The following is a 17,633-nucleotide window of genomic DNA, read 5'->3' as shown; positions in this document are numbered from 1 at the left end:
TGATGGAAGCGGAATTCATCTATGAAATTGACCATACAGGTTGGGTGTCACCCATTGTGGTAGTTCCCAAAAAGAACGGAAAACTGCGAGTGTGTGAAAACCTGAAAAAGGTAAATGCACCACCATAAGGGATAATTATCCCTTGTCAATCACAGAACATGTACTTGAGCGGGTGGCTGGAAAACGGGCTTATTCCTTTTTGGATGGGTTTTCAGGATATAACCAACTGGCAATAGCAAGGGAGGATCAACACAAAACAGCGATTTCCACAGAATGGGAAATTTATGCGTATCGAGTTATGTCGTTTGGCTTAACTAATGTCCCAGCTACCTTCCAAAGGTTAATGACGCACGCGTTCAAAGAATACCTGAGAATATTCTTAGAAATATACATGGATGATCTTTGTGTACACTCTCTTCTATGAGAGGAACATATTGACCATTTGCAAAAGGTCTTTGAAAAATGCAGGACATATTGAATCTGTCTTAACCCGGAAAAGTGTATCTTTATGGTTAAGCAAGGCCGCATCTTAAGACACATTGTCTCAAGAAATGGCATAACCACTGACCTAGACAAAGTCAAAGTCATTGTAGACCTACCCAAGCCTACTAATGCGAAACAAGTGCAATCCTTCATGGGACGCTGCGGATATTATCAAAGATTCATATACATGTATGCGGTTATCGCACAACCTTTGTATCGTTTGCTAGTCAATTTCGATTGGACCAAGGAGTGTGAAACTTCATTCCAAAAACTCAAGGAAAACCTTATATCAGCACTTGTACTTAAAGCACCAGATTGGGAAAAGATATTCCATGTTCACATTGATGCTTCCACATATGCAATCGGAAGTATTCTGGCTCAACCTGGAGACGGAACAATGGATTTTCCAGTGTGTTATGCAAGCTGACACTTAAACAGTGCGGAAAAGAACTACACAACCACTGAACGAGAAGGGTTAGGAATGATTTATGCTGTAAAGAAATTCCGGCATTATTTGCTCGCAAATAAATTTGTGTTCTTCACAGATCATCAAGCTCTTTTGTATCTGGTAAATAAACCATGCAATACAGGGAGAATTGTACACTGTTTTATTATATTGCTAGAGTTTGACTTCACAGTGGTGGTCAAAAAGGGTAAAACTCATCTACAAGCGGATCATCTTTCAAGGATACACAACGGGGAAGCTCCTGAAGGAGTAGATGATGACATACCAGATGCTTATCTTTTCAATGTTGAAATGGTACCCAAATGGTCAGAGAAAATTGTTAGCATTCTTTCCTTTAGAAGAAGGTTTGATAATACAGAGTACAGATCCAAACAACAAACAATTCGACAAACAAAAAACTTCCAGTTGATAGCAGGACGGCTGTATCATCTAGGATCAGACCAAATCCTACTATTATGTATAAACCCGGAAGAATTCGAGTTCTACCTTGAAGAAGCACATGTCCAGGATTGTACATTTCATTGTTCAACAGTGAAAACACACCAGAGACTGAAACAGTTAGGGATTTATTGGACAACTATGTATGTGGACACACATTCTTATGTTACCAATTGTACTATATGTAGTGCCAAACGACCAGTGGGGATAATGTGACATTGTTTCAGGTAAACATTGCACCTGCATGGAGTCAATATATCATTGATTTCTTAACCACCAGGACGTTTCCTGAGAACATCACAAGAGCAAGGAAAAAGGCTATAGAGCTGGAAGCTCGCGACTTTCAATTAATTGGGAACCAACTCTATAAGCGAGGAAAGGACAATCCACTTAGAATCTGTGCAAGTGAAAGTGAATACCTGCTGATTCTAAAACATGCACATAGCGGAATAAGTGGAGGCCATTTTTCGGGCAATAAAAAGGCAAAATTGTCTTAACTGCAGGATTATGGTGGCCTACATTGCATATGGATGTTGAAGAGTTTGTAAAGCGTTGTAACGCATGTCAGCGCACCAAGGTGCCGATAAAGAGAGATGAGATGCCACTACGTCCAATGATGGGAGCAAGAGCATTTGCAAAATGGGACATTGATTTTGTGGGACCTATCTCACCCCCTGCATATCGCACCCATACTCAATATATCATTGTGGATACGGATTATCTCACAAAATGGGTGGAAGCCAAGGCAACGCAAAAAGTAGATGCACGCACCACTGCAAAATTTTTGTATGATAATGTTTTTGTACGTTACGGGTTACCAATAGAAATTGTCAGGGACCGTGGGACACATTTTCTTAATGAAGTCATTGAACATCTGCTAGAGGAATTCATGGTCATACATAGGAAATCTGCTCCATACCATCCACAGGAAAATGGACAAGCTGAGGCAACAAATAAAACACTATGCACGGTTCTCACTAAAATAGTGTGAGAGTCACGAATAGATTGGGATCAGCAGCTACACTCAACACTATCGGCATATAGGGTAGCTTACAAAAAATCGATAGGAACAACACCGTACAACATGGTGTTTGGCCTAAATGCTATACTACCCATAGAGTTTTTAATTCCAACTCTACAAGTAGCAAAATGCTTAGAATAGACAGGGCATGAACTCTCTTCAAGAATAGATGATCTTGAAAAGCTAGATGAACTCCGCTTGAGAGTTGTAGCTTCAATCTATGCTAACAAGAGAAGACAAAAAGACTTTTTTGACAAGCATGTGCGCACTAAAGAGTTCAAAACAGGTGATTATGTACTTGTTTATACTTTGAAGCAACATGCCAAGAAACTTAAAAATCGAGGGATGGGACCCTTTGTGATTAGTGATCTATCACAAAGCGGATCTGTCAAGCTTGCTACATTAGTAGGTGAAGAAATGTCGAACTGGATTAGTGGTTGTCGACTGAAGAAATATCATCTACCACTCACACAGGATATGCTCCAACAAATTCATCAAGGAGAACAACGAATGAAGGAAAAACAGAGAGTACGAGAAGAAGCTGAGCAGAAGCACAAGAATGCATTGCAAAAAGAAGACTTCTGGGACGACAACAACAAAGTGGAGCACCAGTGCGAATCAATGCCATTCGACTGAAGAAGTTGGATGAAGACACAGTGGAGCCAATAATTGCAGTCAAAGTAGGTAGCAATCAAGTTGAATCGATAGCATTGCTTGATTCGGGAGCTCAAGCAAATTTGATCTCTTACTATTATACCAACAGCTCAAATCCGCAGGTCAACTTCATCCTACTCCTCAAGTGCTGGAAAGTAGTACATCACACTCGTTGAAAACATTGGGATGGACTATATTGCATGCTCAAATACATCAACATATTTACCCACATAAATTCTATGTGGTAGAGGATGATAGCACACAACACCCAATGATGTTGGGACAACCTTGGCAAAAAGAGTACAATGTGCAGATAGATTGGAATGCAAATGCAGTCAAAATTCCGCATGCACAAGAACAACAGATGATAGCCTTTGCTCCGCAATACCGGAATAATAAGCTGCAAGCAATGCAATCACTGGAAAAAGAGCCACGAATGCCACCAAAGAACAACATGATACCAAAGGCCAACAGACAGGTAAAAGACAACCATGCTAACTACATACATACGAAGTCACCGGCCGCAGTGCAAAGATCTAGGTTACCAAAACAAGGGAAACAAGTATGGATGCGGAAGAATAGAAATGACATGGCAGACAAACAACAATGCAAAGAAAGAATTCAACTGAAGCAAATAGTTCAACCAAACACCAAGGGCATAAAACAAATATGGATCCCAAAGAAAATTCTCAGCAATAACCCAAATGTTACTATCATTTAGATACCAAAACAAAAGCAAAAGGAACTCCCTTCAGTACAAGCAACAACGGAAGGCAGACAGCTGCGTTTGAAAAAGGACAGCCGACTTATGTGGATGCCCATCGGCAACAAACCAGTGGCAGCCAAGGAAGTACCAAAACATCTACAAAAACCGGCAAAAACAAGCTACCAATGGAAATACCGTCCACGGCCATTCCGGCCAAGCCAATCCTAACCATAAAAACAACTACGACACTCTCAACAGAAGCGGCAAACCGATTGCCTTTTGCAAAAAAGACAATTAAATAGAGAGCAGTAGAGTTACAGCTGTTACTTGTAAAGAAAACAGGAAACCTCGACGGCGAATGCCAATAAGCATCTTGCTTATTCCCTTCTCTTGCACAACATTAATTTTTCCATGCATTGGCCGGGTATGCATCAATTAGGGACACATTAATCGGCCAAACATTAGCACAACTTTTTCAACCTATGCATGGCACATACTTCGAGGCGATACCTTGTCGTCCGGGAGGACTCCGGCTAGGAGGGGGAGAGGCATTCTCAAATGCAGAACCAATAGCAGAAAGAGCAAAAAAGGGCATGATTTTCGACTATTTTAAGGGTTGTTGTTTGATTGCAAAATTTTCTGGACTAACCCAAGTACATACGCCCTTATACAGCATGTATCTATAGGTATATGGGGCCAAACGCCAAATCAACCCCTAGGTGTGTGTATATAAGTAGAAATAGCCATTTTTCCGGCAAAATATTGGTAAAATGAAGAAATCCGGCCATAAAAATTGCATGTGAGTGTATATAATGTTTTGCGGAGATGTTTGTGATTCATTATGATTTTTGGGGATTTTTTGGGTTTGATTTTCTATTTTCCTTTTAATTTTGCTAGTTTTCGGGAGAAAAACTTCAAAAATACAAAAAGCAGGTGAAAAACGATCGTAATGAAAAACAAAAAATAGGGGGATGATCAGTGACTATAGGACAAACTATGGTACAGTGGGGGTGCAATTATGAGACTGGAGCGGAAAGCGTGTTTTGGCCAGGTTTTGACCGACATGCGAAATTTCTGGTAAACAGGGCAAATGGAGTCCAAATCAAGAAATTTTTGAGCCTAAACCGCATCTCGCAAGAAGATAGGAGCACATGTCAAATTTCATGAAAAGTGGTTCGGGGACCTCCATTATAAGAAATTTTCACCTCATTTTTAGCTCATTTTCACTATTGACCTTGTGGAGAGAGCTTCTGCCACCTAGAGCGGACGGACCTTCCAGCAACTTCTACGATGCACACGACTACCCGAAGAGCTTCATACATGAGAGGTAGGCTCACCACCTTGAGCTTTTCGCGCATGTTTGTCATTATGTCGCGAAAACTAGCATAGGGATCACACACAAAGCGGGCGGTAGAGACCTACAAGTAGAGACGGCGACCTAATGGCTAACCCAAAAGCAACGAGACTTCATTGGCAGCTTACCCTAGCATAGGAGACCAGTCTTGGATATCCAAAGGTAGTAGAAAACCATCGAAATAAACCTTAATTCCTAGAATCCCGCAAGAGGCCACCAAATGAGAAATCGGTGAAAAGGCGCCCAAATGCTACCAAATTTCATGGGAAGGAACATCTCGACATGCGCGACAAGTCTATGCGATCCACATGACCAAAAAGTGACCCGAAGCGGCACTAAAACTTCAGAAACAGCATTAGACACACAAAGCGTCAAATTGCTCTCGCAGCCAAACCGCATGCGCGTTTGCCACCAAACTTCACGAGCGGTTTCCTAGACCATCAACAACCAAGTCTATGGTCGTAGACCACCACAAATCATCGAAGACATGTAAACGCAACCACAGGTGCTTCTAGAGCGACAAATTTCCAAATGAAGCTCCGATGAAGCCAAAGTCGACAAAAACCATACGGCAAGGATCCCCAAGGGATCGGGAAGCTATGGAGACCAACATTAAGAAATTTCATTCGCCAAAAAGCACTCCAAAAGTCAGAAAATAGCTCGGAGGCTCTGAAGTTTACACAAGGAGTTAATTTCTATCCATTTGACTTTTTTGTTGAAATTAGGCTTAAAAGGGACTCGGGGGGACCAAGAGAAGACACTAGGGGCACAATCCATGAAAAAATCATCAGGAGACATCCTACGCGTAGGATGTCTCAAGGGAATTTCTGGGCTCAGATCCCAACATTTTTCATCATACACATTTTCTAAATGACCTTTACATACTATCCACCAAGTCTCATCACATTTGGACCAAAATTGACCTCATATGCATGAAAAAACGCAAAGTTAGGGCATAGAGGCAATAATGGGCCATAGACCTACCAAATCTTGTCCAAATCACATGAAACTTGCACAACACATTCACCAACACATTACCAACCAATCTGTGCGGTCAGAAGCAAAAATTGGTGAAGTAGACATCCTACGCGTAGGATGTCTATTTAACATTTTTGGCCTACAGAGAATGTTTGTCCATTCCAGATCCAATCACCTCATCATCAAGAGCTCATATATCAATTTTGAAGCCATTCTAATCATTTTTTATCCCCAACACCTTCAAGATACACTTTTTGAGCCCAAAAACACTACACGGGCTCTTAGAAGCATCAATCCTTGTCCAAATCCAGATCCAAGAGCATAGCCATGTTCCATAGGCCAAGGACTACCCACAGAACAAATCTCATGTCATTTTGATGAAATAGACATCCTATGCGTAGGATGTCTCCGTCATAATTTGGACCTTCTGTGCAAAGAGTGGCATCATGGGAACCAATACCATGGTGCAATGAGCCCATATACCAATTTTCAACCCATTTGGACATCAATTGCTACCTGTTATGGACTTTCTACCCAATTTGTGACCTAAATCCTGAATCAGCCAAAAAATCCACTTTTTGAAGCCCAAATCCATATCCAAGCACATAGCCATGTTCCATAAGCCATGCACTACCAGCATGTCAAGTATCAACCAATTATGATGAAAAAGACATCCTACGCATAGGATGTCTAAATGGAAAATTTTGGCCAAATTTGCACTGTGAGCACATGCACAATTTCACAAGTTCCTTTTAAGCTTTATTTTCAATTTTCAAGTCATTTGGATAGTTAAAACTCAGTTTCTCAGCTAATATGGAAAAACGCTAACTTCGAACTACTGAGTGCAACAGGATCTATGGCAGCCGCGAAGTCACTGGCAAAGAAGAAAAGAATGACCATTAAGGATTACCTAGAAGAAGTGGAGCCCTTCGTCATACTGGAAGGAACACTAAAGCCCACCAACACATGGATCCAAGAAGATCTGCTAGAGTCGAACGACCTAAAGATCTACCAAGGAGTTTTCAAAGACACTGAAGGGAATGTGATCGAGCTACTAATGCTGCCGCGAGAACTCAATGAGTTCGTAAGAACCAAGATGGTCGGGTACTTGGAGAAGATTGATCTCCACAACTATTTTGAAGCAGTGCCGGTGGCAGGGGTGGACATAAAGAGAGTCTGGGAGTTTGTGACAACAATAAAGAAAGATGGAGTGGCCAGAGTAACCGATCTTCAAGGGAGGCCATAAATAGAAATAGTCATCACCGAGAAGGTTGTAGCAGATGCACTAGACCTCTCCAACAAGGGGGATAGTGTAACTAAAAGAAGGGATGATGTCAAGGTGTACAATGAGAAGAAATGAAACTACACTTTTGAAGATATTGCCAACCCAAGAGTGGCAGTCATGAGTCAGTTGTACAACCAATACTTCCACATGTGTACGAAGAGGCCACAAAAGTACAGAATGCCGCCAGGTGCAATTGCCATGACATTCACTTGGGCAATGATGAAAGGCACCCCAAAGATAATCAATGATGCAGTATATATACATGACAACCTAGTGAAGATGGGTAACAAGCAGCCAACATATATTGTGCCAGGAGAACTAATCACTAAGGTGATTTATGGGGCATTACACGCAAAAGGTAGATGGCCTGACCCCCCGTCTCAGAATGACTGGCTGAGGCTCAAAGAAGACAAAGAAGACGAGCCACAAAGAGCACCAAGGGTTGCTACAAGATTGAAAAGACGGTGTGAGCGGGATGAAAACACACACAGCGCCTCTATAACGACCTGACACACACTCTTGGGAAGATACACACACACACTATGGGGCACCACTCGGCTTACACAACACACATGGCCGAGACAGGGAACACACCTCTGGAGTGACAGGAGAGAGACTATCCACTTGCCCACTCCACACAGACACACACACACACACACACCCAAAAAACGCTCTAAAAAAGCTTCTATAAACTTGTCAAGACTCAAACCATAAGAAGAAGCCACTGCTTCTTTAGCTTCGAAATCCATGAACCAAACACGGGCCTCATCTTTCAAAAGCAATCCAAATAGCCTCAAAATCTTGTCCTCATCACACATTTTGTTGCTTATGCATGCCACCTCGACTTGCTCCAGAAATTCTTCCGCATCTTCACCACTTCTTCCATGAAATTCCAGATAAGAGAAAGCCATGGCTACCCAAGTTTAATGCTTTAAGAACCTCTTCGAACACACATGCAAAAACCCAAGACTTTTCACTACCCAATCCCCAGAAACTTCAATGGAGCTCAGCTTTAGATAAGGACAAACACATGCACATCAAATGAGTTTTCATAGTTAATCATCGGAATGACAACAGGCAAAGGACATTCCAGGATCTCTCTCAATCTTCTTGGCCCAAACATAAAGACTATGCGCTGCTGGAAAAAGATCTTCCTGGACACATGAACATTTATCTGGATTCTCTGAGTTAAATGAAAAGGAGTGAATTGAGGGCCATTTTGATCATCCATTAAAGTCAACCATGCAGCTCCCAAGAAAGCACACCTGTCTTATCCTCTGATTTTGCCAAAATTTCGGCAGCATAACAGCATAAATGGATCAAAAGACCAAAAAACTAGCCATCACAACTCGGAAAAATTTTGGCAGAGTTTCCCCAGAAGTAGAGCAGTGAGAACCCAAAATATAGACCGTATATGTATGCATAAACTGCCAACAATAGAACTCGAGCATCAAGTAGGAATCAGTAGTACATAGCCTATGGCGAGGTCACAAAAAGGGTGCTCCAGCTACCTGTATCACCGAAAGGATCTCTACATTTGAGAATCCCCCAGCTCAATAAAAACCTCACGCTATCGACCCTCACACGAAGGCTAATGCAAATCGCATATAGTCAAGTCTCAGAAATGACTGGGACTGCCAAATATAACCAAGTATGGCTCCACAAATGCGTACAATGGCAGTTTCCACAAGTAACGTACAATCCAGCAGACGATGCGCTCAAATAGGCGCCCAATGATGCATACACTCAAAAACTGCAAGTGACACCACTGCTAGTATATCACTGTACTCCAGCTACCTGTACCTGTGTTAAGCACCTGTACCTGTAACCTGTCACCTGTAACCTGTAATCCCGAAGCTCGAAGCAGAAGGTACTCGAAGAAGATCCTCAGTGGGGGCGCCAAAAGAATGTGAGCAGGATGAAAACACACACAGCGCCTCTATAACAACCCGACACACACTCTTGGGAAGATACACACACACACTATGGGGCACCACTCGGCTTACACAACACACCTGGCCGAGACAGGGAACACACCTCTGGAGTGAGAGGAGAGAGACTATCCACTTGCCCACTCCACACAGACACACACACACACACACACCCAAAAAACTCAGCTCAAAAGAGAAGAATTTCTTATGTTTAGATACAAATGAGCTTGGGCCAACACCAATGGGGAAAATAGCTCACACAGTATGGGTAAAATAAGCCAGATACAATCACAAACTGGAGCAGAAACTTCGCTCATAGGAGAAACTTACACAGCCAAAATAGCAGAAAAAAAGGGAGGAATTTGGCAAAATGGATAGCGCCATTGCGTCCAGAACGGCCCAAAACCCCAGTCTACAATGTCAAAGTGCTCAAATCCGACCTCGGATGAGCAGTTTACGGCCAAAACAGGCTCCAAAATGAGCAAAAACACACCTGCGGCTGTTCCTTCTCTCTTCTCCACGTTTTTTCTGATCTTCTCTCAGTTTTTTTCAGTTCCCACACTTAGCTTTATTACTTGGGCACCCTTGGCCTTTTAAATAACCTCAAACGGACCCCGAACAGGCCAAAAACTGACCTCGCAGTGCATAGTTGTCACCTTTTTTGCATCATCCGCACACCTAGCACTCAGCTTTCCCCAATAATGCATCCCGCAACCACGTGAAGTGGCCCCAAAAAAAGGTCCTCATGATGACCTTTCTGCATAATTCTCACAAGAAAACACCCACGTTGTGTGCGTACTTCTCCTCCTGACGCCACTAGATGCCATCTGACGCACCTACTTACCTCATGTCGTCAGCCCGCGGGTAGCTTCCTCGAGAAGTTTTACGCCCTACCAACTCCTCATTATTGTAGAAAAAACACAGTGGTACTAGTAATAGTGAAAATCGATGCACTATGTACACCCTGTCCTACTTGTACACATGTGGGCCCCACATAACCACCTGGCTAAGGAAAATGGGCAATCCTTTATTCGATGCACCATGCATGGATATGTACATATGCGCAATTCCTTGCTCCAAAAAACTCCTGACAACGGCTAGAGCCTATTCAAGAGGAGCAGCGAGAGCAAAACAAAGGAAAGAAAGTGTTTGCCCAAATGCCGGTGAAAGAGACAAAGTCACAAAAAGCGGCAAGATTAGAGCGAGTGATGGAGAGATTCAGAGCAGAAAGAGCCCTTAAAGGTGATTTGAGTGAACTCTGGAAGCCGTCTCTAGAAGCAATGTCTGGATCATCCCGAAGGGTGCAAAGGGATAGATTCAAAGATTACATTAAAAATTTTGAGATTCTTGATGCCGCATCAGAAAATATCCCGCATGTACCTTTCACAGAGGAGGAAGTGGAGCAAATACGATAGAAACTGCTAGACGAGCAAGAGATCCAAGAAAGAGAAAGAAAAACAAAGGCAGACCGAGATCTAAAGAAAAAGCCTACTGTGAGGTCCCCACCCCGTCGTCTCAACAACGGATCTGATGGTAAACCTGGTGGCCACTAGATCTATAGCGGAAGCAAACAAAGTGGTATGGGTTCATCTAGCAGACGATCTCTCATCACAAAGTGAATTGAGTTCGAGTCTACTAGCAAGGAGATCTAGCTCCACCTCGCAGGGGAAGCGTGATTTAACCTATGTAGCGATCCTGAGACCCACCTTCCAAGAGGAGAGAAACCTCGAGTGACTTTTTCCCCATGTTTCAGAGGCAAGTACTCTCGAGATTTCACCGCTCTAAGTGCAATGAGTATTACTAATATCAAAGTAAGCACTATGGGGACAGAGAGTTCCCGACCAATCGGGACCGCCCATCTCGTAGGCATTGGCAACCTAAGCCAAGCCCCCACTTTCCACCCCCACACTCACACTTCTTGTGTGACCTAATTACTACCACAAAGGTTGTTCAACATAAACTTTCCTTGTTTTAATTCCGAAGCACATTGTTCGTTAAGACAGCCCTTCAACCAGTATTGCAAACAACACCAAGACAGAATTCTAGTAAAAATTCTACTCAAACTTATTCATAAAAGTTCCAATGTTCTGGAGGTACAACATCCCCCCTCCAGCGAGAGTTCACTCCTCCCGTTGTCGCCTAGCTGCCCATACAACTAGGTATGTCCACCGCATAGAAAGCACGTCATGGACACTCCCACCGCATAGAAAGCAAGACGTGGATTCCCACCGCATAGAAAGCAAGTCGTGGGTATCCACCGCATAAAAAGCAAGTCGTGAATTCAAGAGCCCTTAACGAGGAACTCTGCCCCCTGTGATCAGTAGGGGGGTCACGACTGATTCAACATTCGAAATAAAATGAACATGTCGAGCTAAATTTTCCCTAGCAGACATTCTTTCCTAATTGCAACCAGCATACCCATCAATCATTTCCTTCCTACTTTAGAACTTAATGTACAATGAATTCAATGCCGAGGTTTCCGTCGGATTCTCCAACATGTTTGGGGATATTTTCATTCCTAACTAAACGTGTGCAATAATAAATTAAACAACTTGAATGAAATTATGATCTACCTCTTCCATTTCTTCGTCGATGGCCCGTGAGATGGCCAATATTTCTCTCTCTAGGTACGGATTGGGAAGATCCCTTAATATCCATGTCCCTGCAATGTTTCTTCCACCATATCTTGGCATCACCAGTCAAGCGGAACATCGCAAGCATGGTCTGATTTACGGGTTGGGTCCCCGCAGCTTCAAAGTAGTCGTCCATGGCTTCCATCCATACTTCCACATCTCTCTCCACATTTGCCCCCTCACCCTTAAAGATCGGAGGTTGGGCTTGCTTAAGGATAAGCTTCTTCTCTTGCGCTGCCGAGTACAGAGCAACAGGCGGTACCTACATGGATTATACGAATTCTTGATACATTACTTGGATTTCAAAATAGACACGAGACTTTAAATAAAATTCAAGATTCTACTTTATCAAGAGACAGAGATTCAGAGACAAAAAGCACTTTATTGATGAAAATTTATTACAATTGAAACCCCTCAAGGTTTAGGATAACTGATGATCAGCTTATTACATGGCTTTATGGATTGCGTATAAAATACGCCTAGGAGATGGTATTCACATAATGCACTACTTCATTCGTGTAATAGTTTCTATACTCATTCTTGAGTGGATAATAAACTAAGATATCAAGCCGGAGCTCCGCTTTCAGTAATCCAAAGGTTTTGACTCGGTTCGCTGGGATCACATTGGTGACCTTCTCCAAGAGCCAGTCGTTGATGGTTTGATTGGAGTTGTCTAAAACAGTCTAGTCCAATCGTGTAGGCACCAAGTAGAATATCTCTATTACCCTCAACTCTTCTCCCCAACGTATCTTCTTCAAGTCGGTAGCCAGGCATCCTAGCTTCCGAGCGTTGATGTAGTAAACCCCTCCTGCAAATGTCCAATCAAGTTCCCATCCTCTATCAATGCGAGTGGAGTGTGGCGTATAAGCCTTCAACAGTATCTCCATGACATCTCGCCTGAACTGGTAAACTGGGGATCTTCAAGCTTGCTCATAAATAAGCTCAAACACTTGGAACTTCCGATATTCGAGCACGGGGTCTTCCTGCAACACCAATGCAAGGAATTCGGATCAACTACCTATATACTTTCAGTTCCTTATTTAAATATGACTTTATTTCCCAGCCTAACCTAGGCTCTGATACCAGGTGTGAGGTCCCCATCCCGTCGTCTCAACAACGGATCTGATGGTAAACCTAGTGGCCACTAGATCTATAGCGGAAGCAAACAAAGTGGTCTGGGTTCATCTAGCGGACGATCTCTCATCACAAAGTGAATTGAGTTCGAGCCTACTAGCAAGGAGATCTAGCTCCACCTCGCAGGGGAAGCGTGATTTAACCTATGCAGCGATCCTAAGACCCACCTTCCAAGAGGAGAGAAACCTCGAGTGCCTTTTTCCCCATGTTTCAAAGGCACGTACTCTCGAGATTTCACCGCTCTAGGTGCAATGAGTATTACTAATATCGAAGTAAGCACTATGGGGACAGAGAGTTCCCAACCAATCGGGACCACCCATCTCGTAGGCATTGGCAACCTGAGCCAAGCCCCCACTTTCCACCCCCACACTCACACTTCTTGTGTGACCTAATTACTACCACAAAGGTTGTTCAACATAAACTTTCCTTGTTTTAATTCCGAAGCATGTTGTTCGTTAAGACAGCCCTTCAACCAGTATTGCAAACAACACCAAGACAGAATTCTAGTAAAAATTCTACTCAAACTTATTCATAAAAGCTCCAATGTTCTGGAGGTACAACATCCCCCTTCTAGCGAGAGTTCACTCCTCCCGTTGTCGCCTAGCTGCCCATACAACTAGGTATGTCCACCGCATAGAAAGCACGTCATGGACACTCCCACCGCATAGAAAGCAAGACGTGGGTTCCCACCGCATAGAAAGCAAGTCGTGGGTATCCACCGCATAAAAAGAAAGTCGTGGATTCAAGAGCCCTTTATGAGGAACTCTGCCCCCTGTGATCAGTAGGGGGGTCAGGACTGATTCAACATTGAAAATAAAATGAACATGTCGAACTAAATTTTCCCTAGCAGACATTCTTTCCTAATTGCAACCAGCATACCCATCAATCATTTCCTTCCTACTTTAGAACTTAATGTACAATGAATTCAATGCCGAGGTTTTCATCAGATTTCTCCAACATGTTTGGGGATATTTTCATTCCTAACTAAATGTGTGCAATGTTAAATTAAACAACATGAATGAAATTATGATCTACCTCTTCCATTTCTTTGTCGATGGCCCGTGAGATGGCCGGTATTTGTTCCTCCATGGGAGCTTTTCCCTTCCCGTTCACCTTGCTCGTTCCTGCCTCGTGGTCGTGGGCTCCACCAAAGCGAGTCCTCTTAACCGGGGCCATTTTAAACTCACTACTTTAAATAATTGTCCATAAGCGTCATAACAAGCCAAATGATAGATTAGCAACATCAAACAATGCCTGCTACATGAGAGGTTTAGATTTTTCCATATAGCAATCATTATGGATGACACATAATCCTATGGGAACCGGCTCTAAAGATAATTACTCGACTTACATGATTAAGAATAATAGGATTTCACTAATGGAATTACCAGAGAGATGAATTAAGCACGATTAATCTCTTTCCTAGCAATTAGAGGATGCAGAATCACCGCATGCATAGGTGTGAGAAAAACCACCTCTTAGAGATTTAATGATAGATTAATCTTACCTTAATTATATCTTAATGCATAACAGAGATGAATCTAAATCAGCTACAATATTAATGCGTGATAGAAAGAGTGATTCTCATCAATCTACACAATTACCAGCTTACCGATTAATTTCTATGCTACCTAGAGAGAGAAAATTCTAATAATCGTGCAGTAATCATTAATTAAGAGTGATGAATGGCTGATAATTCAGCTATGGGATGATGATTACATAATAGAATATGGTTAAGGAGAATTTAGAGAGTAATTATAGAGAATTACGACTAGGGATAAGCATAATAGACGAGAACTTTAGATGGTAGAGAAAGGAATTTACAGATAGCATTAATTAAACCATGGTTACCGTGATTAAGGGCTGATAATATTCTCGATTTTCTAATCTAATCGAGCTTCTTGAGGCGAGAATTCGACAACACCTCCCTCCTTGCTTCTCCTTCAAGAGGTGTGTGAACCGGCAGCACCTTCCCAATGTGTGTAGGTGTGTGTGTATGCACTGTGTGTGTGTGTATGAGCATAAGTGTGTGTGTGTGTGTGTGTGTGTGTGTGTGTGTGTGTGCAGGTCTTTAAATAGGCCCCTACAGGCTGAAAATCGACCAGCCTTGCTAAATGCAACTGCAGAAGCACTCAGTCTCTGCATTGGCAAGTCCAGTTCCCCTACCCACCAAGTGTCAGGTTGGCTTGGTTAACTGGCTCTGAAACTTAGTTACTGGCTTGGAAACTTTCCAAAGACTCCCACAAGGCAAGAGGGCGCCCCCTAGCTGCTAAAGCTGGTCTGGAGTGTCCTGGAACCTGTTCCCACACAGTCCCGGGCTCCAGTGCCTCCCCGCTCAATTTTTGGAAAAATTGATTTTTGACTGAAACGGGTCATACGAGTAGGATTTTGATGTCGTAAATTGCTATACGGATCTCTAACTAAGACGCACTGGACCGAGTACCTGCCATATTTAGCAGCCCCTGAGGTCCGAAAATACATTTTTTTGATATTTGGGGTACGGGTGCAGTTTTCGAGACGATCAAAACTGGACGGGTCGGGTGACCAAAAACTTGCTATATTTGAAATTTTTTTACAAAAATTATTTTAATTCACATTTCGAAGCTTTAAAACATTCTAAACATCATGGCACTGACAGAATTTGGAAAAATGCTAAACATTAGGAAAAATATGGACTCTCCTTGGGCCTTTTTGATTAGTGAAGGCTTAAGGGAGAACCAATGAGAAGGCTCTTGGGATATCACCTAGAGGGGGAGGAATGGTAGGGGTGCAGCCTAATTGTCTCCCTCTTCAATGCTTGGTTCTTAGAGAGAGATGGGAGGTAGGCTGGGGGGGGGGGGGGGGGGGGGGTAAATAGGAGGAGAGAGGTGTCATAAAAGAGGGAGGGACCCCCCAAAAAAAAACGCGCATGCTTAAAAATCCTAAAAATTGAAATTTTTTTAAAAGTTCCAAAGTTGACCCATTTGCCTCCAAAACTGCCCCAAAACATAAACTAATTAAAAAAAGTCAATTTTTTCCCCCAAAATCCACTTTTCTCTCTCTCCCTCATTACTTTTCTCTCCCACACTCTCCCTCTTCTCCCTCCTCCCATTCTCTCTCTACAGTCAAGGCAGCCATAGCCAAAATCTTTCCACCACTCTCTTCCTCTCTCTCCATAGCTCCCCCTTCTCTCACACCTCCATCAACCCTCTACAGTCCCACACTCCATAGCCCACAGCTCCACTATCCTCTCTACCTCTCTACCTCTCACTCCTCCCCTCTTTCTCTATCTCCACTGTCAAAGCCACCATAGCCACCATAGGCAGCTCACCTCACCCTCCCCTCAATACTCAACTCTTTCAAATCCCTTCCTAAGCCCAACTTCCCAAGCATGTCCACGCATAGACGGCCCAAACCAGAGATAGAGGAGATTGTGTTGCACAACACAAAATACTCAGAGGGGGTATGGATCCCACAAGTATTCAAGAAGGGTGCATGGATCTGCATGCAACCGTCACGTGTTGGACCTCATCGCGTACGGTGTCGAGGCGTATTGGAATGTCATTGGAAGGGCCGGCTATTGGCATTCAAAGAAACAAAGTCCGGAATGGTGGCCATCGTGCAACACGTCTACAGTGCAGCTGAGCTCCACCTCAAGAGAGCTTCAACTCAATTTACACCTCATTGTAAGTTTTCATGGTTTAGCTATCCCATGCATATGTCATGTTTACGTTTATGTGATCATTATGTTTAACTAAGGGCATTTGTAAAGATGTTTTTCCATCCAGCTTAGTTGAGGAGCAGCCGCTTGAGTGCCTCTCAGGCACGTTCATGGTTGTGCATGCTCACATTGGGGAGCTTATGTTTCCTAATGTTTCATCGAAAAAACTTACCGAGCAGCAAATATTCATGTACTCCCACAAGTACGTGGTGCCGAAGTCAAGCCAAAGCTATGGTAGGTTAGAAGTCGTGGAGACACCCTCATTGCAGAGTGCAGAATGGCCAACTCCAGACCATTGGGCTTTGCTTTCTTTCAAGCGCAAGGTGCTGCAATATTTCCAAGGGTCCCTAAAGTTTGGTAAGGCAACCAGATCGGTGGGTCTCAGTTGGCATTGTCCCATTCATTTGTTTGTGCATGCATTCCGCTCTCTGCCGATTGTAGAAACACCAACAATGTTTGTTTGCAAAGAAGTTGACATAGATGCAATGGACACCATTCTAGGTGTCAATTGGGGCTATGTTGACGGTTTGCATGATGGTGACCGTTATAAGTGCAATGTGTCCCCCACACAACTTTGCCTTCGGTATTTGAAAGCAAGGTGCACCTTGTATGCACGGTTTAGCTATGAGAGGTGGATGCACAAACGTGGAAAATGGATACCCTTGCAGCTGACAGCCGAAAAGATTCAATCCTTTGAAATTCGTGTCCGCATGCCCAATAACGAGGTGGAGGTGGTTGCAGTGAATCTGCATTGGACTCTTGCCAATCTTCGGGAACACTTTGTCATAATGGGATTTGAGGATGTCGGTAATGCAAGTTTCAAACTAGAACAACTCAAGGTCTGCTTTGT

This window comes from Adiantum capillus-veneris, chromosome 2 (genome assembly GCF_014529385.1).
Source record: "Adiantum capillus-veneris isolate H3 chromosome 2, ASM1452938v2, whole genome shotgun sequence".
Lineage (NCBI taxonomy): Eukaryota > Viridiplantae > Streptophyta > Polypodiopsida > Polypodiales > Pteridaceae > Adiantum > Adiantum capillus-veneris.
Note: the sequence above shows the minus strand (reverse complement) of the source record.